The sequence below is a fragment of the Balaenoptera acutorostrata genome, chromosome 13 (assembly GCF_949987535.1).
Source record: "Balaenoptera acutorostrata chromosome 13, mBalAcu1.1, whole genome shotgun sequence".
NCBI lineage: Eukaryota > Metazoa > Chordata > Mammalia > Artiodactyla > Balaenopteridae > Balaenoptera > Balaenoptera acutorostrata.
The window spans coordinates 62,515,532-62,539,929 of record NC_080076.1 but is presented as its reverse complement, the minus strand read 5'-3'; the positions used below and the strand labels follow the sequence as shown (position 1 = coordinate 62,539,929).

Below are 24,398 nucleotides of genomic sequence, written 5' to 3'. Positions count from 1 at the left end.
AATCATTCATCCATTAACAGACACTGAGGTTGATTCTATACATTGGCTATTGCAAACAATGGTGCAATGAACATGGGAGTACAGCTAATTCTAATTTCATTTCCTTTGGAGATATACCTGAAAGCGGGATTGTTGGGTCAGATGGCAGTTCTTTTAATTTTTTGAGGAACCTCCATATTGTTTTCCACAGTGGCTGCACCAATTTACATTCTTACCAACAGTGTGCAAGGGACCCTTTCTGCCACACCCTTACCAACACTTACTATTGCCTTTTTGGTAACAGCCATCTTAAGAGGCATGAGGCATATCTCACTGTGGTTTTGATTTCCATTTCCCTTGTGATTAGTGATGTTGTACAACCTTTTAATATACTTAGCCCTCTGTATGTCTTCTTTGGAAAAATGTTCAGGTCCTTTGCCCATCTTTTAGTCTTTTTTTTTTTTTTTTTGCCATTGACTTGTATGCGTCCCATATATTTTTTGGATATTAACCCCTTATCAGACGTATGTTTTGTAAATATTTTTCTCCCATTCCATAGGTTGCTTTTCATTTTGTTTCCTTTGCTGTGAAAAATATTTTTTATTTGATGCAGTCCCACTTGTTTATTTTTATTTTTGTTGCCTGTGCTTTTGGTGTCATATCCATAAAATCACTGTTAAGACCAATGTCAAGGAGCTTTTCCTTTTTTTTTTGGCAGGAATTTTATGGTTTCAGGCCTTGCATTTAAGTTTTTAATCTATTTCAAGTCAATTTTTGTGTATGATACGGGTCCAATTTCATTCTTTTGCATGTGGATATACACTTTTCCCAGCACCAATTACTGAAAAAACTATCCTTTCCCCATTTTGAGTTCTTGTCAAAGATAAGTTGACTGTATATGCATGGGTTTATTTCTGGGTTCTTTATTCTGTTCCATTGGTCTCTCTTTTTATGCCAGTACCATACTCTTTTGATTACTATTGCTTTGTAGTATAGTTTGAAACCTGGAAGTGTGATGCCTCTAGCTTTGTTATTCTTTCTCAAGATTGCTTTGGCTATTCAAAGTCTTTTGTGGTTCCACATGAATTTTAGGATTGTTTTTCCTACTTCTGTGAAAAATACGAGAATTTTGATAGAAATTGCATTGAATCTGTAGACTGCTTTTGGTAGTATGGACATTTAATAATATTAACCCTTCCCGATCAATGAACACATTGGATATCTTTCTATTTATTCATGTCTTTAATCTCTTTCATCAACATCTCATACTTTTCAGTGTACAAATCTTCTACCTCCTTGGTTAAATTTATTCCTATTTTATTCTTTTAATTAATTAATTAATTTATTTATTTTTGGCTGTGTTGGGTCTTCGTTTCTGTGCGAGGGCTTTCTCTAGTTGCGGCAAGTGGGGGCCACTCTTCATCGCGGTGCGTGGGCCTCTCACTATCGTGGCCTCTCTTGTTATGGAACATGGGCTCCAGACGCGCAGGCTCAGTAGTTGTGGCTCGCGGGCCCAGTTGCTCTGCGGCATGTGGGATCTTCCCAGACCAGGGCTCGAAACCCATATCTCCTGCATTGGCAGGCAGATTCTCAACCACTGCGCCACCAGGGAAGCCCTATTCTTTTTGATGCTATTATAAATGGGATTTTTTCCTTAATTTCTTTTTCAGAAAGTTCACTGTTAGTGTATATAAATGTAATTGCTTTTCATACGTTGATTTTATATCTGGCAACTTTACTGAATTTATTAGCTCAGTAATTTTTTTGGTGGAGTCTTTATGGCTTTTTATCATGTTATTTACAGAGACAATTTAACTTCTTCCCTTTTGATTTGGATGTCTTTTCGTTTTCTCGCCTACCTGCTCTGACTAGGACTTATAGTACTATACACTGAATAGAAGTGGTGAGAATGGGCAAGCTTATATTGTTCCAGATTTTATTTTTTATTTTTTTTAAATAGATGTATTTATTTTTATTTATTTTTGGCTGCGTTGGGTCTTCATTGCTGCACACGGGCTTTCTCTAGTTGCGGCGAGCAGGGGCTACTCTTCATTGTGGTGCGTGGGCTTCTCATTGCGGTGGCTTTTCTTGTTGCGGAGCACGGGCTCTAGGCGCACGGGCTTCAGTAGTTGTGGCACGCAGGCTCTAGAGCGCAGGCTCAGTAGTTGTGGCGCACGAGGTTAGTTGCTCTGCAGCATGTGGGATCTTCCCAGACCAGGGCTCGAACCCGTGTCCCCTGCATTGGCAGGCGGATTCTTCACCACTGCGCCACCAGGGAAGCCCTGTTCCTGATTTTAGAGGAAAAGCTAAGCTTCTCACTGTTGACTATGATGTTACCTGTGGGTCTGTTATATATGGCCTTTATTATATTACATTCCTTCTATACCTAACTTGTGAGGAGTTTTTATCATGAAAGGATGCTGAACTTTGTCAAAAGCCTTTTCTGCATCTATTGAGGTGACCGCACCACTTCTATTCAAAACTGTACTTAATGATGGCCCTAACTAGTTCAATAAGGCAAGAAATAAAAGGTATGTAGCTTAGAAAGGAAGAAGTAAAGCAGGTTTTATTTCTGGATGACATGAGGCTTCCCTGGTGGCGCAGTGGTTGGGAGTCTGCCTGCCGATGCAGGGGACGCGGTTCGGGCCCTGGTCTGGGAGGATCCCACATGCCGCGGAGCAACTGGGCCCGAGAGCCACAGCTACTGAGCCTGTGCGTCTGGAGCTTGTGCTCCGCAACAAGAGAGGCCGCGATGGTGAGAGGTCCGCACACCGCGATGAAGAGTGGCCCCCGCTTGCCGCAACTGGAGAAAGCCCTTGCACAGAAACGAAGACCCAACACTGAATGAATAAATAAATAAATTAAAAAAAAATAAGTAAATAAAATAGTTAATTTAAAAAAATAAATAAAAAATAAATAAAATGTACATGTACAATCAAGTATACATTCTATGCCTGTATCTTATGAATCCTTTCTTCTTTTAGGCTTGCACCATCTCAACTCCAGTATCAGAAAATATATTCACTTTTATTCCCTTTAATTCCTTTTTTAACATTTAACTCTTCCTATCTATCTGTAATGCTAGTGTTTTTTTTAAAATTTTTATTGGAGTATAGTTGATTTACAATGTTGTGTTAGTTTCAGGTGTACAGCAGAGTGAATCAGTTATACATATACATACATCCAATCTTTTTTTTTTTTTTAGATTCTTTTCCCATAAAAGCCATTACAGAGCATTGAGTAGAGTTCCCTGTGCTATACAGGTTCTTTTTTTGTTGTTGTTGTTAATTTATTTTGGCTGTGCTGGGTCTTAGTTGCAGCACACGGGATCCTCGCTGCAGCAGGCGGGATCTTCAGTTGCAGCACGCAGGATCTAGTTCCCTGATCAGGGATCGACCTCAGGCCCCCTGCACTGAGAGCGTGGAGTCTTAGCCACCGGACCACCAAGGAAGTCCCTGTAATGCTAGTTTTTAGTAACAATCTTATTCCTTTATATACCCAAATCTGTCTCTGTGCTTTCTAGTGTTTCACTACTCTGTCTTTCATTTTTCTTTTTCAAAATTATCTTGCCAGTTCTCACCAAATTTTAGATTTGACAAGTTAAAAATGTTGGCATCTGGGTCAAAGAAATAAACATAAAAATCAAACTACAGAAATACTAAAAAAAATCGTTAAAATAGGGTAAATCTTCCTAAAACATAATATAAAAGCTAAAAGTCATTTTTTAGAAGTCCTAAATCAAAATTTTAAACTAGAAATGCAAGTGTCATAAACAGCAATCAGATAACAAGTGAAAACATCTGCAACACATATGAAAAAGAACTAGCAGTCAAAGAGTTAAAAACAAATCAATAAAAAAATCAGAAGATGACTTGAGGAGGCAGTTCAAAGAACAAGAAATACAAACGTTGAGTAAACATACAGAAGTATTCAAATTCACTCATAATTTTAAAACTGTAAAATAATGGATGACTTTTCATTTAGAAGACTGACAAGGATTAAGGCTGTGTTGGCAAGGATTAAGGAAAATCAGAATACTCATACATTATTGATGGCGATGAAACTGCGATAACCTCTTTGGAGAAGAATCTGGCAAAACTATTAAAATACAAACGCACAGACTTTTGTCCTGATAATTCAATTTTAGTATTTACCCTACAGGTGTACTATACAAACATGCAAAGATAATATACAAAGGCATCCACTAAAATGTTATGTGTATCCAAAACACAAGAAAAAATCTAAATATTCATTTGTAAAAATGTGGATAAACAAAGTATAGCACCTTTTTACAGTAAAAGTTATGCAAAAATCCTTTTTTCTTGACCTCTCCTCTTCTGCAGAAACTCTAAATGTTGGGAGTATCTCAGGACTTGATCCTGGATCCCTTTCTACGCTCTAACACACTCCCTAAATAACCTAATCCCATGGTTTTAAATACCACTGAAGTGCTACTCACTTCCAAATCCATACCTCTCGTCCTTATTTAAAACTCTGTATTTGTATATCCAACTGCCTACTTGACACCTTCACATGGACGTCTAATAAGCATATCAAACTAAAATAATACTATAGAGAATTCTTAATTTTCTGTCAAACTTCCTCACCTACCCATCTTCTCCATTTCAGTAAATGGCACCACCCTCCATCCATCACTTAAGCCAGAAATTCAGAAACGCTGACTCCATCTCTAAAGCATGTCTCAAATTAAATCCATGTCTTTCCACATCAATTGCTACCCACCCCAAGCCACCATCATCACTTGAATAGGCTAGTGCAAAAACTCTGCAAATTATCTCCCTGCTTCCATTCTTACCCTACTCCTCCTTTCCTCCTTCTCTTAAACACACACACACTTCTACAAGCAGTGATCAGTGATCAGATCTCTTAAAACTAAAAACCAGATGCTACCACTGACGTGCTTAATTTTTTTATTGGTTTCCCACTGAAAAAAATCTCAACTCAAACTAAACCATCTATACTATATGAAGCTGAATTAACGGAACAGACGTCTGAAGAAATTTTTAAACCATTTAAAATCCTCAAAGAAATAAGAGAAGACTGATAATATGCAGAAAGACTAAACAGAACCAAGAAGAAATACAGAGTATGAAAGTACAATGATTGAAATAAACAACTCTACAGGTTAGATAAATAATAGAAAGAAAAACCCAAAGAATGAGTTAGTGAGCTAGAAGATCAGGCAGAGGATAGATGCAGAAAGCATCAGAGAGGGATTTTTTTTTTTAAGGAAAATATTAAAGTTAAGAGATGGAAAAAAGACGTTAGAAGTAACAAAATCCATATTAACAGAATTCCCAGAAGAAAAAAAAATGAAGAAAAGATATTTGAAAAAATTACCAATAATTTTCCAGAATTGAGGAAAGATCAAAGGTCTTAGATTGAAGTGTCTGGAATACAACCTGGCACACAGTAGACTTCCAATAAATATCTGTTGAATGAAAGAATCAATGAATATGAATTCAAGGGCCAAACAAGACAGGAAAGGAACTACACCCAGACACACTATAAACTGAAAAAAAAAAACACAAAAATTTCAAAATCTTCTAGAGAGGAACTGCAGGTCACACACACAGGAAATCAAACTGACATCAGAAGTTACGAAAAGCAACATCAGAGGCAAGACAACAATGTAGTAACATTTCAAAATGTTAAGGGAAAAAATTTCAAACCAAAAATCTTTAATTAAACTAAGCTATCATTTAAAAGTGAGAGTTCAATAAAGATGTTAAAAAAATAATAAAAATTAAAATAAATAAAAGTGAGGGTTAACGAATGATATTTTCAGGCATAAAAAGGCCTTAGAATGTATATATACAAACACCCTGCTTGAAAATTGCTTTTAAGGAGGCACTCAAAAAATAACTGAAATAAATCTATGAGAACTACTATGTGATGTATGGGAATTAGAGTGAGTAAATAACCTAATAAACCTAATATTTCATACAAAAACAAAAATGACAGATGGATGCTTGAAGAATACCCCTAACAATCCAGAAACAAAATTCTACAAAACGTCAACATGGCTGCTGGGACGTTGTGGGGTAGGAGGTGGGGTGGAGGAGACTAGAGGAAAGTGAGAAAGTGGTTACAGTACTTCTCTTGTTTGGAGGAAAGAAAACATATATATTTAAAAATATTTTTTAAAATATATTTATAAGATTAAGAAACTGTGGAAGATGAATAGAAATAGTCAATAGAATGTAAATAATTGCCAATATTTGTGTTGTTACAATAAATTTATTACATTTATTACAATAAATGAAAATGGATTAAACTCATTAATTAAAAGATACGAGTCTCTGAGATTGAATAAAAATAAGATTCAGCAACGTACTTTGTAAAAGAGACCAAAAAAGGATACTAAAATGGTTGACGATAAAAGGATAAGAAGAAGACACACCAGGAAATATAACCCTAGGCTGGCAGACTTTTCTTTAGGCCCCATTCATAAATAATTCAGACCCTTCCTGGTCTGGGCACAGCTCCCTGCCACTCCTGGGCCTGTGGGTTCCAGGGCTGCATTAAAGCTCACACACTAAGAAGGTATCTGTCTATTTTCTTTATAGAACAGGGCTTCAAATTCTGCTTCCTATTATGACTTTGAGTTCTTTTTCCATTTCAGGCACCTGCAGATTCCTCTTTCTTGCTTTCAAGCTCAGCTGTGTTTTTAAAATATTTTATTTTTATCTAGCTTTCCGTATACATTACTAAAAAAGAAGGGAGCATCCCCAGTCTGCCTCATAGTCCAGAAGTCCCCAGAACATGCACTTAACTTCTTAATCTTAATTTCTTTTTTAATTTTAAATTTTTAATCTTAATTTCATCTATATTATGAAATGGTAATGCTCAAATAATAAGGCTTTAAGTAAATAAAATATCTTAGCATACACAGTCCTTGGTGCATATAAAATATTCAAATGCTGCCCTCTAAATTTACCAGCAATTTTACATCCTACCTAAAGAAAGTAAAGCTAGAACCGTAAGCATGGAATGGAAATTCCTAACTTTTTTCCTGCTCCAGCTTCCACTGGGCTGCAGCTATGCTGAGGGTAAAAATGCTTCCTCCAAAACTGTTTTGAGAAAAATAGGTAACTAGTAAAGGACCAAATCACAGCAACAGAATTCAATGACCCTTAAGAGTCATTCAGTAGGGACTTCCCTGGTGGTCCAGTGGTTAAGACTCTGCACTTCCACAGCAGGGGTCGTGGGTTCGATCCCTGGTCGAGGAACTAAGATCCCGCATGCAGCACAGTGCAGCCAAAATAAAATAAAATGGTTACTTTAAAAAACAACAAATAAATAAAGGTCATGGAGCTCATCCTTTAAAAAAGAAAAAAAAAAGAGTCATTCAGTTAGTAAAGTGACTATTATTTTCTCTGTGATTTGATCTGGGAGCCTGAAGTCCAAGATTCTATGCTGAGATCTACCACTGCCTTTTTGGTTGACCTTCATCATTTCTCAGTATTTGTTTCTTCTTGAAAGTAAAGTTAGGCTAGATAACATTGAAGATCTCCTATTCTTCCAAAATTCTGATTCCAGAATAAGATGTTTAGAACAATTTCACTCCATTCTATTTTTCTATGAATACAAAAATGACAGATTAAAGTACTAAACAATGACATCCTTATTGCTGTGTTCCCCCATTCAAAAAAAGTAAACCATTAGACATAAATACTGAACATTTCCTACTTGCACCAAGACCAAAAGCTTAATTCCCTCACACTTAAAAAGTGGTCTTAAAAAATAACAGAAAAGGCCTCACGGTAAATGGTCATGCTCCTGGGATATTAACTGTACCTCCTTAACACCTCAACTACTTAAACAATTCAAGTGAGAATTCAGTCTATGAAAAGGGTTTGTGCTTGCTTTATCATACCTTCCCAAAGTAAGGCATGGTTGATTTTCACCACGATGTTTTCTGTCAGCTATTCCATAACATTTTTCCCACAAGAATAATATTGCTGTATTCCAGACCAAGAAATTAGTATCATCAAAATCACAAATTTAACCAGCAGCATGAAAAAGATGAAAACATCCACATCCTTTAAAATAAACTGTTCTCAACACTGCCCTTAAAACAATATTTTTTAAAGTCCTTAAGGAATGTTTATAGTCTATTTTATACAGTTCTATATTAACTTTTTTTAAAATAAATTTATTTATTTTTATTTTTGGTTGTGCTGGGTCTTCATTGCTGCGCACAGGCTTTCTCTAGTTGTGGCAAGTGGGGGCTACTCTTTGTTTTGTTGCGCAAGCTTCTCATTGTGGTGGCTTCTCTTGTTGCGGAGCACGGGCTCTAGGCGCGCGGGGCTTTAGTAGTTGCAGCACGCAGGCTCAGTAGCTGTGGCTCGCAGGCTCTAGAGCGCAGGCTCAGTAGTTGTGGCCCACGGGCTTAGCTGCTCCGTGGCATGTGGGATCTTCCCGGACCAGGGCTCGAACCCGTGTCCCCTGCATTGGCAGGTGGATTCTTAACCACTGCGTCACCAGAGAAGCCCTACACAGTTCTATATTAACTTTTATAATGAGCATGTACTACTTGTATAATCTACAAATAAAAATTTTAAAAATAATAAAATAGGTCGACTTCCACTTGGTTTGCTCTGGAGAACTACAGTGTTCTGGTTAGAACCCAAGGGGAAAAAATAATGAGATGGCAGGTGAGAGAACTACTTCAGAGAGAGGAAGAGGGAAAGAGGTAAAAGGTACTTTTATGTGTTTTACGTTTTCTAACCCACCCATCAGAATAGGAAAGGAAGCAAAAGATTCAGGACAGAAGCTCAATCCAGTAAATATAGGCTGCACTTTGGGTTGGTGTTGCTATATATTATCTCCTTCGGAAAGCTGAGCATGGCAGTTAATTTAGAAGACTATACCAAGTAAATGCACTGTAAATAGTCAATTTGGTTTAGCTCTGTGTGTGTATTACCTTCAAAGTTCCACAAAGGTAAACGAACAGTATAAAATACAGTAACATTTAGGCAGCCACACTGCTTGAAATATAAACAACCAAGGGTTCATGCTTGCTATATCATACCTTCCCAAAGTAAGCCATGGTTGACTTTTAGCACAATGTTTTCTGGCAGCTATTCCATAACATTTTCCCACAAGAAAATGATGATTGTATTCCAGACCAAGAAATTACACACGCCCACACAAGATAGCAGACCACATTGAAGGGATAGCAAAAACTGAAGCACAACAGGGTAGAAAATGAGGCTAAAGAGAGGAGGAAGGGAGCAACATGAAGCACCTTGTCATTGTGTTGTTTGATCTTTATGATGACAAAAGCAATTTAAGGCTTTAAAAAAAGGCAGTGACACAATTCAAGTAGCATGTTTAAAAAGGTGCTATGGGAGGGGGGGGGGAAGTGCCATTGGTGAAACGCTGGAAGACAGACTAAAGAGGAATTACAGGAAAGACACGGAGACCACTTCAATTATAACGACCAGACTGTGAGGTGGGAAGGAATACTCAGCAACAGCAAGGAGGCTAGAATGACATCAGCAACAAGAAGTAAAAATGCTTTGAAGGGCTTCCCTGGTGGCGCAGTGGTTGAGAATCTGCCTGCCAATGCAGGGGACACGGGTTCGAGCCCTGGTCTGGGAAGATCCCACATGCCGCGGAGCAACTAGGCCCGTGAGCCACAACTACTGAGCCTGCGCGTCTGGAGCCTGTGCTCCGCAACAAGAGAGGACGCGATGGTGAGAGGCCCGCGCACCGCGATGAAGAGTGGCCCCCACTTGCCACAACTAGAGAAAGCCCTCGCACAGAAACGAAGACCCAACACAGCCATAAATAAATAAATAAATAAATAAAATAAACCCCAAAAAAAGTTTAAAAAAAAATGCTTTGAAAATAATTTAAAAGAAACAATTAGCATTTATCTGTTGTATTTATCTTCCAATAATAATGACTAAACAATACCTCAAATTTTTAAAAAATAAAATTCTCATTACTTCATTAGATAATATTTACAAAAGAGATTAGTGGTAAAAAGATTTTTTTGGCACTGTCAAACGGTGGACCATAAAGGATCACGTTCTAACAATGCATTTAGAATTTTTAAAGAAAGTAATACAGGCAGCTGGGTTTACAATGATCTATTTGCCCTCGGTATATAAATATATTTATATATACATTCATTTCTAGATGTAAAGGTCGACATATAAAACACTCATCAGCAATGGGGAGTTGACATAAATGACTTCTAAGGTTCTAAGATTCTAAAAATGAGTTGCTGGGTTTACTGACCTCTTTCTAGCCCTACAGGGCTCTAAATGTGCAACTTCCGTAGACCAGCAGAGGGCTGCAACAGCCCAGAGAAAATGGTGAGGCAGCTTGACTTGCATCTCTGGCACTGGGCGGTGGAAAAATTACAATACTGAAAGTAGAGAACTAACAACCACTACGTATTCACTTCACTGTCAACAGATTCTAAAAGGGGGCAAGAGCAATCCCCCAAAGCCTGAAAAGTAGAAACACTCATAATTAAGCATTTTGCCACCAGCTCCTTTCTCTTCCTGCAAAATAGCAAAGTGTTTGGAAGGAGAACAAAATCTCACTAACATAGGGTAATTAGCAGGGAAAAAAGCCAGTCAAAATGAGTTAGCAACTCACGCTTCCTTTCAGACCACTGCTCCACACTGCTGCTACCAGACTAATCTTCCTAAAATGATTATTTCATTAGGTTACTCTCACATCTACTTTGCCAATCTGTTCTGCATATAGTGCAGTGCTGAAGTCTTTACTTTGCCTAGATTTTAAGGTAGATTTCTACCTCACGTACACAAATCTTATTTTCATCTCCCCTAGTGAGACTGCTCTTACTGTTATACACAATATGCAAGAGAGACTTCCCTGGTGGTCCAGTGGTAAAGAATCCGCCTTCCAATGCAGGGGATGCAGGTTTGATCCCTGGTCGGGGAACTAAGATTCCACATGCCGTGGGGCAACTGAGCCCTCGCACCACAACTACTGAGCCCACGCACCTGAACTAGAGAGCCCGCGTGCCGCAAACTACACAGCCCACGCGCTCTGGAGCCCACACGCCACAACTAGAGAGAAGCCTGAGCACTGCAACAAAAGATCCCGCGTGCCGCAACTAAGACCCGACGCAGCCAAAAATATAAATATAAATTAATTAATAAATAAGTAAATAAATAAATGAAAATGGGCAGGGATTGAAAAAAATATGTAATAGAATTGAAATGGAAAAGGTCACTGTGGCGAACGTCGCATAAAGAAACAAATCTACACAGGTCTAGGGAAAGGACAGATCCATTGTTGGGAAAAGTTTGTGCCAAGAGGGAGATAGGAATTTGCCTGGGGAAGTGAGGAAATGGCTCAAGGAAAGGTATACAGGGGGGTTCAACTGAATTGTAATTCTTAAGGCTGGTGATAGGTAGAAGGTGCTCACTATGCTATCTTCTGTACCTTTTAAATTACTTGAAATATTTCAAAATTTAAAAAAGTTTTTGGTATTTTACTTTGCCCCACAAAAGCAGCCAAGCTACTCAACAGATCAAACGTCTGGTGGCATCTTCAGTACTCACACTTTAATCCCAAATAATGCCCTAACTCATTTTTACGGCTTTCTATTTTTTAAAATATTTATTTATTTATTTATTTTTGGCTGCATTGGGTCTTCGTTGCTGCGCACAGGCTTTCTCTAGTTGCGGCGAGCAGGGGCTACTCTTTGTTGTGGTGTGCAGGCTTCTCATTGCGGTGGCTTCTCTTGCTGCGGAGCACGGGCTCTAGGCGCGCAGGCTTCAGTAGTTGTGGCGCGCGGACTCTAGAGCGCAGGCTCAGTAGTTGTGGCGCACGGGCTTAGTTGCTCCGCGGCATGTGGGATCTTCCCGGACCAGGGCTCAAACCTGTGTCCCCTGCATTGGCAGGCAGATTCTTAACCACTGTGCCACCGGACCAGGGCTCAAACCTGTGTCCCCTGCATTGGCAGGCAGATTCTTAACCACTGTGCCACCAGGGAAGTCCCGACAGCTTTCTTTAAAAATGATAGGTACATACTTTAGTCTTAAACGAAAGGAAAAGACTTCTAATTGCTTTGATAATTGGGTGCAGTTTGAATAATGACACATTAAAAAAAAACAAAAAAAGAGATTTGAGATAAAGGACATGGCATAAAAAACCAGAATAGTTTATGATAATCATGGCTTCTGCAATGTAAGTCTGAGATCCTGAAAATCACCTTTATCTACACCCAAACTCTCTATGCAGTTAGAGGTACTGAAATCAGTACCCTGCCCAAGAGAGCAACACTTATGGAAGTATTAAGTTATTTCTAATCCACATACCACATCATTCCCGCCCTGACCCAACAATAAGGTGGGTTATTAGCACTACTTCAACTATAGCCAAAGTTGTAGCTTCCATACAACTTCACACCAGGGCTGAACTATCTGGGCCTTTAGTCCTGACCTGCTTGCTACCTCTGTCTCCTGCACACTCTCCAACATAAACCCACTTGCTATACTCCGCACAAGAATTCAGGACAACTGCCAAGTTTAAATGAAGAATAATCTACAAAGATACTGAATCACTATGTTGTACACCTGAAACTAATATGATTGGTATTATAAATCAACCAGACCTCAATAAAAAAAAGAATTCAGGATAACTGCATATAGGGCATTTAAAAGAAAACATGCTCTAAACTGACTTAGTGTAGTAGTAGTATTGGTAGCTCTTTTAGTCAGGGCAATTTAGGATTATAAACTGTTTCCCTGCCAAAGTATGCTGAGAAGAATAATAAGAAATATGGTACCGAGGGACCAAAGCATAGTAAATTCACTGCATTTTAACAGCTGTAAGTAAGTAACAAGAAAAGTGTGGTACTGTGGAAACTCTAACCCCAATGACAAACAATACGTATGTATTTGGTTTTATTTTTAAAATAAAGCATTTCCTGAAATATAATCATGTAAATGTTATGAACTGTGGATAAAAAAGGCAAATCTCACTGATGATACTGATATTAAACAACTTTATCTATGAAAAGAAATATACTATAAAAAATAAATGCCTAAAAACACAAATTAGGACTATTTAAGAATATAACAGTTCTACATCAAAAATTCAATTTAAATTTCCAAGTCAGTGATTCTTAGTCTTTTTTGGACAGACCCATCTCAGAGCCTGAAAGCCATAGGTTCTTTCACTAAAAAATTTGCAGTGTAACTTCCAAATGTTTACAGAACCTCTCTGTAATTATGGATCCTTGTTTTAAGTAATTATCTCTTGCAGCTAGATTTTAAGCTCCATACAAGAAGAAAATGTCTTCTTCAGATATGTGCTTAGCATTGGCACCTAAAACCTTAAAACCTAAGCACCTTTTCAATGATCTCCTTGCCTCCTATATGAATTCTATACGACCTCGAACTTTTTTCTAAGAAAATCTGTATTACATTACTCCCCATCTTGGAAAATTTTTATTAAGCCCCTCTTCCTAGCAATCATGGCCTTTTTCCTCTGCTACCCATCTTTTCTCCCTTAGTCCCAGTTCATCCTCTTCTGCCAGTCAGATCATCCTCCTGTCATTAGCACTGGGGTGATCCTTTACAGTGTGATGGAATCTACGGTACAATGAACAAGACAGACATGATCCATGTCCTGGAGGGCTCACCATGTTCCTTTCTACACCAACTAGAAAGCAATTTGAATGACTAAACAATAATACTGTCCGCCTATTTCACATGTCTATGTTTTGTTCATTGAATGTAAATCCTTTAAAAAAAAAACCTATGATACTGTCTTCACTTATATTTTTCTAAACTCCTGCCTCAACAATGCTAAATGCAATACCGTTCACAGAAACATTTATTTAAAATTTGTTAACTAGGGCTTCCCTGGTGGCGCAGTGGTTGAGAATCCGCCTGCCAATGCAGGGGACACGGGTTCGAGCCCTGGTCTGGGAGGATCCCACATGCCACGGAGCAACTAGGCCCGTGAGCCACAATTACTGAGCCTGCGCATCTGGAGCCTGTGCTCCGCAACAAGAGAGGCCACGATAGTGAGAGGCCCGCGCACCGCGATGAAGAGTGGCCCCCGCTTGCCACAACTAGAGAAAGCCCTCGCACAGAAACGAAGACCCAACACAGCCATAAATAAATAAATAAATAAATAAATATTAAAAAAAAAAAATCAAGTACTTATAAAAAAAAAAAAAATTTGTTAACTAAGCATGCAGTGTTTAAAACCTTCTTGATTATATCCATAATACTAGTTCATTGTGGCAAAACTTGAAAATACAGAAAAATAAAAGAAATTATGGTTACTTCCATATTCAAGATCCAGAGATAATCTGTCATACTGTCAGACTGGATCATTCAAGAACTTTCACTCCTTGTAAAAATCCATAATACAAAACAACTATTTTCCCCACAAAGGCTCAAATTTTATCTATCATTTTACCTTTTTTTCCTCTTAATAATAACAGCTTCTTTGAAGGTGCAGTTTTGTAAAGGAGCAATACAGACACTGATTTAAACTCATCTGTATAATGGCACCAAGATAAACTTCACAAGGTAATGGTAAAGAGTGAATGAAAAGTTATGTGGAGAGCCCATTATCAATCACAGAACATTTGTAATTATGCCTCTGACCAAAGGATATGAAGTATCAATTCACAGAAGAGAAAATGCAAACGATTATTTCTCCATGTATTAGCTAATGATCCAAATTCCTGTAGCTAAAATCAAACCCTTCATACCACAATTAAAGATGAAAGCCTTGGATGTAAAATGACAGTGGTAATATAACTTAAATGTAATGACACAAATTTTAATTTGTAACCAACAATTTGTTTACTTTCAATAGCATGAACACAAATAGAAGATAAAGAGGTATTTTTTTGTCCTGTTGGGCTGCAGCTTAAAGAGAACACTCATCTTCATTCTTGGGATGTTTTTATGAATCCTGGAAGACAGGGATAATTTCTGAAGGTTGAAGAACCACTACTGGGTGATCACCTCAACTATCAATCTACAAACGAATTGGGTTGATCTTAAGAAAAAATTTTTCTCAAAGTAATAAAATTACATTTATATAACACTTACAAATTTCAAGTTAGTTCTTGAGTAATAGCATCTACAGTTGGAAACATTCCAGTAACAACTTTTTGAAGTATCTTCATAACTAGATATATAAAATATCTATTCTCATCATATATTAAAATAACACATATGTAAGTATCTAACAGTACCTAGAGTACTAAAGCTCAATAAAAGGTCTTTTCTTTGATCACCAAGTAACTTACAAATAGTCAAAATTAAACTCTGGTAAAAAGGACTTATTTTAACTCAGAGGTTGCAAGACTTTAGTACATAATGTTAGAATATAAGCCAAGGCTTTATTCCTAGTTACAATATTTTTGTGCAAATTATGGTAGGAAGCATTCTGTAAATTTTAAATTTTCTCATCTAAGTAACATCATTAACCACCAGCACTAATTAGTAAAGTGGTATAAAGAATATTTTTAGTATTTACTTCTACCCTGCTTGTTAAAGTTTCAGAAGTGGTAGAACAGAACGGAAGAAAGCTGTGTACAATGCGGCTTTGGTGGAAGAGAGAATAAAAGTAGGTGTTTCTTTCCTCTTCCTTCAGATTGCTAATGCTTCTCTTTCACGAGTGCATTTCAAAGGAGTCTAGCATTACTCCAGAGAATTTTAACCTGGATCCTATCCATGGTTCAATATCATCAGATTAGCGGATTTTTTGCTGATCTCAGAGTAGTTGTGAAATTCAAGAGATCGGATATAAAATGTACTTCATGAACTACAGAACACTGTAATTTTTTACATACTTTTATCTTTTATCGTGAGTTACTACAGCTATTTCTAGAAAGAGAGCCACGCACACATGGTTTTTGTTCTCTATTAGAAGTCAGAATGCCAACAAAACTCCTATGTAGGAAGAACAACAATCTGAAATGTAAGAAGCTACAGGACTCTCCCAACTCTTTCAAGCAATAAGGTAGTTTAACAACATAGTGTTTATCACTAATATTTGTGGTATCTCCCCCAATTGTGGCCCAAATACAAACTGATAAACAGAAATGTAAACTACTACATATTTTGACACAATTTTAGTGCAATAAACAAATATTAAGGGACCGGCCAAAAAAAGATACAATTTTTAAAAGCCGAAGAAAAAGAAATGATTTTGCAACTTGCAGCTTCATAGTTTACCTCTTCTATTTACCTCAATTTGGAAGCATTTCTGTGTTTAAACATAATTTTCTAAGAACTTAAATTTGAATTTGAATTTCTTAGAATTGTGGAGGGTTCCACTAATCAGAAAACCTAGTTTTGGTTGCTATTTTCTAACCTGGACAAACTCATATTTACTCTTGCTGGATATATTCCTTTATAAAAGTCCCAAATGAATTTGGTTAGTTATCTTTTCCCTTCAGTCACTCTGTTTAAAGTATGTTTCCTTAGAACAATGAACATCAATATCAAGGTGGAGTCTGTCAGAACAGCCTCTTAGTACTGTTAACAACTGTAGTCCTTCTGTTGCTGGCGAGACTAATTTGCTTCTGACAACTAACATAAAAAAACCCAACTACATCAGCATCTCATTAAAAGGCTGGCTGGACTGTTTTCCACAATTCTCATAAGGTATTTTCTTTTCTTTTTGTTTTTTAACCAACACAGTAGAGGGTAGAATGCTGCCCACCACCTCCCCCCCAAATTTTTCACAAAGTCAGAAACTTAAGAAAAACTGCCCTAAAACTTCTCAAAATCAGCTGAACACTCTGAGAGATAGAATACAGAGAAATGGTTAAGAATGGGGATGGCAGAGTCTGTCACTTTTTTAGGTCTGTGAATATCTGTACACCACATAACAGTTCAAAGCCTCATTTTCCTCAGCCACGGTATCTGTTTTACAGGGTTATTATGAAAATTATCTGAAATATTTCACTTAAAACTTTGAACACAGATACGTGCAGATTCTACATGCTCAACAAATGTTTACCATAACCTTTAGCTTCAAGATTACAAATAATCCATGTATGTAACACTACAATACTACAATGTTGATGTTCCCAGTATTATCGATTTAAAGCACTAAAAGAAAAAGGTCTTTAAACCTAACAGCAAAAGTCAACAAACACTCTCTTAACATTCCTACATGGATATTTTAGATCTACAAGATAACCTTAACATGAACTACTCAAAAGCTGAGTTTATAAAGGAAATTACCTCCTGTTATTGCCATTATCTAGAAACTAGCAACAAATTAACATTGCTACTAAGATACTTTCCCTATTACTTTTAAAAAGCCACTGCCTGTTAAAGAAACAGATTATGCATGCATGAGTGTATATGAGAATGTTTTCAAATGCTATATGAAGAAACTTCATATTCTCCAGAGGAAGTCAGGCTCTAACAACCGCAATATTTAAAATGTTCATAAGAGGCTTTACTAAGATTAGAACTAAGTAGGGATCAGAAAATGTATCTACAGGGAGTTATAATCTGTAAAACAGCAGGTGCTCAAAACAATGAAGCTAAGGCTAAGCAAAAACCTAGGGATCTAGACACCTTAGATAATACAGTAGAAAACTATTTATTCTAAAAATAATATCACCACATTTTATATAGATAAAAGCTTATAGTATATAACATGCTTTCCATATGTAATCACATTTGTTCCATCAAACAATCCTGTAAATTATGCAGGAAAATTATTTTTTGCAGATTACAAAGGCAAGGTTCTGAAAGTATGATTTGTCAAAAACCACAGTTAGGAAGTGACAAATCAAGAATTTAAACCCTGGCCTTCTCACTTTTATTTGCCTGTTCTTTCCACTACTCCATAAAGCTACTTCTTAAAGAAAGAAGCAAATTAGCGTCTTCAGAAAAAAAAATCTCTAGGCCAAACCACAGACTGTTTTAATTAGCTGTGCTGACTTGGGTAAGTCATTTCCCCTTACCAGGCCTTTATTTTCTCATCTGTAAAATGAGGGCAACGGATTAGAAAATCTGAGGTCTCTTCCAGTTCTAAGGATAAATCTCTAAACTACAACCTTTACAGAGTACAAACATTTTACAAATACATGTTGATGTCAGCTTCAGCAAAGTGGTGTCATTAGCTATTAAGCAACCTACTGCAATTACTGGATAAATTCTTCATGTCTGGTAGATGTTGCTTCAATAGCATCAAGTTTATATACAGAAAGCTGTCTAAACCTTTTATGGACTACGATGGAAATGATTAATCTCACTATTCATTCTCCTTTTAGCCTGAAACAATGCTCTTAAAACATAAGAATGGCTTACAGAAAATTTAACTACTCGTCAACTCATACCAAGAAACTGAACATTTTTACTATTATTTTTATTCTATAGAATAAAAACCTCTTTTCCAATGAAGTTTTCCAAATATCCCTATTTCTCCAGTCTACCTCGAAGATTATCAGTTACCTTTTTCAGCAACTTCTATAGCAAAAAAAAAAAAAAAAAAAAGTAACATAAACAATTTGATAAAAACATCTTCCTTTTAAATTCATTCCACCAGTTGGGCGCTCATCTCCAAACAAAATTCAAGCTTTTTTCCCCCTTCCTGATATTAAAGAACTAAAATCAAAGACCGCACAATGTATTTCCACCTACTAAGTTCTTTCCTCATCTGAATACTTTCTTTACTCTGCCTCAAATAGTCTTCATGGAATACACACCCAGAGATTTCCACTCCCAGCTCTGCTTGTTCATAAAGCCATCCTAACAACAACTATGGAAAGCAGAGATATTAAGAACATTACAGGCATCCTGCTCTTTTCCTTCCATGAATACTACTTAGGTTTTACTTCATTTTAACACCTTGCCTGTCCCTAAAATAGAACACATACCCCGAATAGTTAGGCTTGACCTTACTCAGTCAACCGTCTGCAGACCTTTAGAAATTTAGTTACTGCTTGTGTCGACTATAAAAGATCTTTTAGTAAAGCCTTCCCCCGTTTGCCTATGAAACATTTCGAATGTTTACATGTTTTTGCGTTTAGCCCAAATTAAAGACTTTTCCCAACAAGCTTAGCTAATACAACGACTTGATCTTATACAGTCGACACTATCTCATTTTGTTTTTTAAGCCACTTGGCACCAATATAGCACATGTTCTGCCAGTTCTGAGCTAATCTCCAGGAAAGCCTTTGTATAACGACTGAAAAAACTGAAACAGATCAGTGCCCAAGATTTTTAAGAGCCTATATGAGCATATGTTTTTAATCAACAGTCAATTTATTTTAAAATAGCTATTTCACCAGTTCGCTTTCTTTTATAATTTACATAAACCGTTTTAAAATAAAGGACACATGACTGAGAACTCAGGTTCACTTCAACTTCAGGATTAGAGCCGATTCCGAAGTGTTAAGGATCCCTGGGTCTGCGACCCCTTTCACTGCGTCCACAGGGTGGAAATTACACTCTCGACCATTAACACCGCTTAAAATGTTTCCTACGGTTTCAACGGGTGCAAGAGTGTCAACTTCCCGTCCTAAACTATTTCTTACTGTTATTATTAAAACAGCTGTCAGCTGGGCTTCGGTGACCTCTTTGTACAACCGTTTATTCAACGCTTTGGGAACCTCGAGGCTGCGTCACACCGTATTACCCTCGAACTAGCTCCAAGAACCCGGCGGCCCGAGGGTCCGAGAACGCCGGGGCCCGGCTCGCCCGCACCGCGAAGCTGCCTACCCGCGGCCCCGGGCTGGGGGCGCCCCGCCCCCACCCCGCCCGGCTGCCGGCGGCGCCCCCCCGGCCGCGCACACTCGCTCCTTCGTTCCCTCGCACGCACACGCGCCGCGGCCCCGCCATGTTCCGGGAGCGGCGCGGCCGCCCGCGGAGCCCCCGCCCCCCGCTCGGGCAGCTCCCGCCGCGCCGCGGTCACGGCGCTCCCGGCGGGGCAGCCCGTACTGTCAGCGCAGCGCCGCGGGGCGGGGCGCGTCCCTACCTCGCTCGGGGGAGGGGACGGGAGCGGGCGCGACTGAGGGGCTCCTCCCGGGCTCCGGGGCCGGGGCTTGAAACCGCGCCCCCCCTTCCTCCTCGCCTGTCGCCACGCCCCCCTCGCCTGCACGGACCCGAGGCACGGCCGGCGCGGGAGGATCTACCACCGGAACGAGGGCCTCGGCGCCGCCGTCGCTGTCGTGGTCTTCGCCGCCGCCGCGAACGCCGCCAAGGCCGGGCTCGAAAACATCTCCGGTCTCCGCCGCCCCTCACCACAGCCTGCTCGCTCCCAGGACGGCGCCGTCCGGCGATTGGCCGCGGCGCGGGCACGTGACGCGCCGGGCACGGGACGGGCGGCGTGAGCGCTCCGCCCCCGGCCCCGCCTCCCCTTCCGCCCGCCTCCCCGCCGCGGCCCGCCGCTCTGGCTGGGCCGGGAGAAGCTTCCCGAGCCGGGGACGGGGGTCGGGGCGTACCAAGTGGACGCAGGGGTGCGGACCCCACCCGCCTCGCCGCCTCCCTTCCGCCGGCACCGGCCCCAGAAGGGAGGGGCCTAGGGGAGCGAGGGAGCCGCGCAGGCGCCGCCGACGTGCCGGGCCGGCGGGTGTCGCTTTGCGCTCTGCGGCGACCATGGCCGTGGCAGTGACTGGAAACTTCTGGAAATGGCGAGGAAGAGGAGGCTCTATCTACGTTGGGTATTCACATGTTATTTTTGCGGGGGCGGGCGGACGAGTTTGCGAGCTGGGACCCGGGAGAACAACGCTACGGCCCCGCCTGGCGGCGGAGGCGGGTGTCCGCCCCGGCTCGTGGACTGCGGGCCAGGGTCGTTCGGAAAGGCGGTGCGCCCAGGTCCGCGCACTGCGCCTGCGCGCCGACGGCCGCACCTGCGGAAGCACGGGGCTGGCCAGGCTGCAACGCGCCCCTCACCTGAGCCATGTGGGCCCTGGGCCCATCCCTAAAGCACGTTCGCGTGCACCTGTCGCGGGGACTGCACGGACTCTGCAATACGCCCTCTCACAGTCACACCTTCGGATGACCTTTTCAGACAAAATTAAGTGCATTTTCCCCCATCCGAGATAGTACTTCTCAGGGCAGTGCCAGCTGGAGGACAGTGCAGGAGGGAAATTTACCGCCTCGGCGGTCCAGCTGCTGGCACTCTGACTTCCTCTGGAGGGTTATCCGCGACAGTTTGTACTTGCCCTTATTTAACCACCAAAGAGATTACATAATCGGAGGGAAACCATTTTACTGAGTTCCTTCTGGACGCTTTTTATTTACATTGAGGTTAATCCGCGACAATTTGTGCATGCCTTTATTTAACCATAAAAGGGCTTGCGTAGTTGGAGGGAAACCATCTTCTCCCTCATCGTTGTGGCCTCCAAACTACAGCACGCATTTGTGACTTAATGAGTGAAGTTACGAATTTATGTCATTAATCAGCAGATGATATATTTCAGACTTGACAGAGAAAGCTAAATCCCAGCATTTAACCATATAAAGCATAAACTTGCATTAAACATCACTATTTACTTTCCTAGGTTCCTGATTTCTCCCACCTTTAAAAACATTAGGTTCAATATGAATTGTAAGAGAGCAACCTTGTGGCTAGAAGTGGATCACTGTTACGTATAATTTGGATATTTATGGCATGAAATACAAAGAAAAATCCACTAAAAATTTAACCAAGTCTTGTCTGACTTCAAGTCGTTGAGTTGGTTCTCATTTAACTCGCTGTCATAGGGAGAATGGATGGCAGTGGCAATAGCTATTTCTACAGCAGTATGAGCCTCAGTTCAAAACTGAAAAGGTAGCTAATCTTGAATTTGCTGAAATCAATTAACCATAATTCATGCCATAACTATATGCACAACCTTATTACTTAAAAGTCACTGAATACATGAAAGACTCATAAGGCAATTGTGATCCAAGGCACTGTACTGACTACACTTGAATAGGACACTATCTGTAAAAGAAAAGTTCATTGTAGAATCAAGTTGCAAAAAAAATTTTATTGAAGCTCCTATTAAGATTATACGCGACAAGTTATAAATCAGCCAGTTTATTGGAAAGGTCCAAAATGAAGGGAAGAGGAGCTAATTTTCCTTTTCAGTGTGAAACTAGAAGTATAAATCAAGAAGTTAATTCTTATTATGGATAGAGACCTCAAAAGAAGCTGGAGCTAGTTGATTAGTACGTTGCTAGGGCTTTTAATTGTAGAGCCCTGTCTTTCATTGGCTCAAATCCTGGAATCCATCTTCAGCAAGTGGGCAAAATATGTTTTCTTAATAGTACCAGGAGATCAAGGACCCCAAGCATTAAACATCACTCTTAGCCAAGGTTAAGTTTTATTACATTTACTTAGGGTTATTACTAGCAGACACTTAAAATGTGTGTATTTGATATCTAGATGCCATCTGCAAAATTTACTTTCCAACTTCTTACCTTTAGAATCAACTCCTGTTACGTTTTGCTATATGATGTCCAGTTAAATCAGATCATTCAAAAAATCCTGCCATATTTCAGGAAGGTGAATATAATAAATGAAAAATATAATCTCAATCATGGCTTATCATATGAGTCTATACAGATGTAATGCTTTAATACTCGTATGACTATCATCATGTTGTAGGACTTAACTAGGGCAATGGCTCCATCCAGTCACAGCAAGTAATTCTAAGGAACTGGTAGCTTTCCCTAGCAACACTCAGTAACCGCTCCAAAAACCACCAAAAAAGCCAGACATTAGATCCTTTGCCCAGTAGGAGAAATGACAAGTTGAATTAATTGTTGGTTCATTTTTGTAATTAAAAAATTTAAATAGCAATAAGAACATTTCCTCCCTAAATATCTTTTTTGTAAAAAACAGCACAGAGCTAGGAACTGAGAAGAGGAAATGAGGGAGCAAGTGGTGTTAGACACATCAACACTGCCAACTTCTCCTTATGGGTTTGAAAAATAGGCTGGGATATAGCTTCATCTCAGGCAACCGAAAACTGGCAAGAAATTTTTAATCAGTGTGTTGATATACATTTGGAACCATCTTGGATTACTATAATGAAATTTCACCTGCCAGGTGTTTTTAAAAGCCTATCTGTAGTTATTAAAACCAGTGCTCTTGTGTTAAAAATTGACAGGATTTTCAAGAAAAATGGACAAAAAGATTAAGCAAGATTCAACTCAAAATCCTAATATGTACTACTGCAGTACAATGTAAGTGATGATCTAAGAACTATAGAATATGTTTTGATAATGATATAACAGTATGCCTATAATTATAACGACCTAAAATCAATATTCTGCTTCTGAAGTAGTACATAAGTTAATAATCAGTGCATATCTTTAATACATGACTTGTTTTTTCACCCAGTATCTGAAACCTTCCCACTCCTAACTTTTCGTCTAGTGGGAAAAAAAAAATTATGTCTAAGTGTAAGGCATTTTTTACAATAGTAACTTTAATTTAAAGGAAAACCTGTAATTTTTCATAATTTTAAATAAAAAGCTTAATAGCTAACAAAGAGATGATAGACTTTTTTTTTTTTGAAGAGGTAAAAATAATAGTAAAAGTAGTTGCCTGTGGGAAGGTCATCTAAGGGCTCTAGAGTAGAAGGGAGCATTTTCATTGTGTTACCTTTTTGTGCCACTTGAAAAATTACTGTTGTTACCTTCCTAGGTAAAAAACAAAAACTAGTTTGTTTGTTTTTTTAACATCTTTATTGGAGTATAATTGCTTTACAGTGTTGTGTTAGTTTCTGCTGTGTAACAAAGTGAATCAGCTATATGTATACATATATCCCATATCCCCTCCCTCTTGCGTCTCCCTCCCACCCTCCTTATCCCATCCCTCTAGGTGGTCACAAAGCACTGGGCTGATCTCCCTATGCTATGCGGCTGCTTCCCACTAGCTATCTTTTACATCTGGTAGTGTATATATGTCAATGCCACTCTCTCACTTCGTCCCAGCTTACCCTTCCCCTCCCCGTGTCCTCAAGTCCATTCTCTACGTCTGTGTCTTTATTCCTGTCCTGCCCCTAGGTTCATCAGAACCTTTTTTTTTTTTTTTTAAGATTCCATATATGTGTGTTAGCATACGGTATTTGTTTTTCTCTTTCTGACTTGCTTCATTCTGTATGACAGACTCTAGGTCCATCCACCTCAGTAAAAATAACTCAATTTCATTTCTCAAAAACTTGTTTTTAAAGACAGTCTTAAAAATAACCATATTTGTAAGCATCATAGTTACTAGTCTGTCATAAGATCAAGGCCAAACAGTGACTTTGAGAAATCCTGAAACTGGATTAGTTGAGATCTATCTCTGAATTTAAAGCTGGCTATTAATTTTTTATTCCAGCTTGCAAAACTCATGGCTAGTTTCTTGAACTGGCTATTATATACAAAGGGTTTATTCTTTCTTCCAAGTTGTAATATGCATTCAGC

General features: G+C 39.2%; 1 protein-coding gene and 1 long non-coding RNA gene across 6 annotated transcripts in view; one reads left to right on the top strand and one right to left on the bottom strand.

Annotated features, from left to right (window-relative positions):
* The window catches only part of ANKRD12 (ankyrin repeat domain 12), a 112,275-nt gene extending 91,982 nt beyond the window's left edge, over window positions 1-20,293 (bottom strand). For 3 of the 5 annotated variants that reach the window (XM_057526640.1, XM_057526642.1, XM_057526643.1), the window contains exon 1: window positions 19,972-20,293. The gene's annotated coding sequence lies outside the window, so the exon portion shown is untranslated. Of the gene's footprint in view, window positions 1-5,340; window positions 5,449-19,971 lie in introns of those variants that run through there. The other 2 variants (XM_057526641.1, XM_007196187.2) reach the window with 2 other exon arrangements.
* A 2,506-nt stretch (window positions 20,294-22,799) lies between these two features.
* Window positions 22,800-24,398, top strand: part of LOC103018836 (uncharacterized) — a 66,871-nt gene continuing 65,272 nt past the window's right edge. The window contains exon 1 of the long non-coding RNA XR_452346.2: window positions 22,800-23,171. This is a non-coding gene — a long non-coding RNA (uncharacterized LOC103018836). The remainder of the gene's footprint in view (window positions 23,172-24,398) is intronic.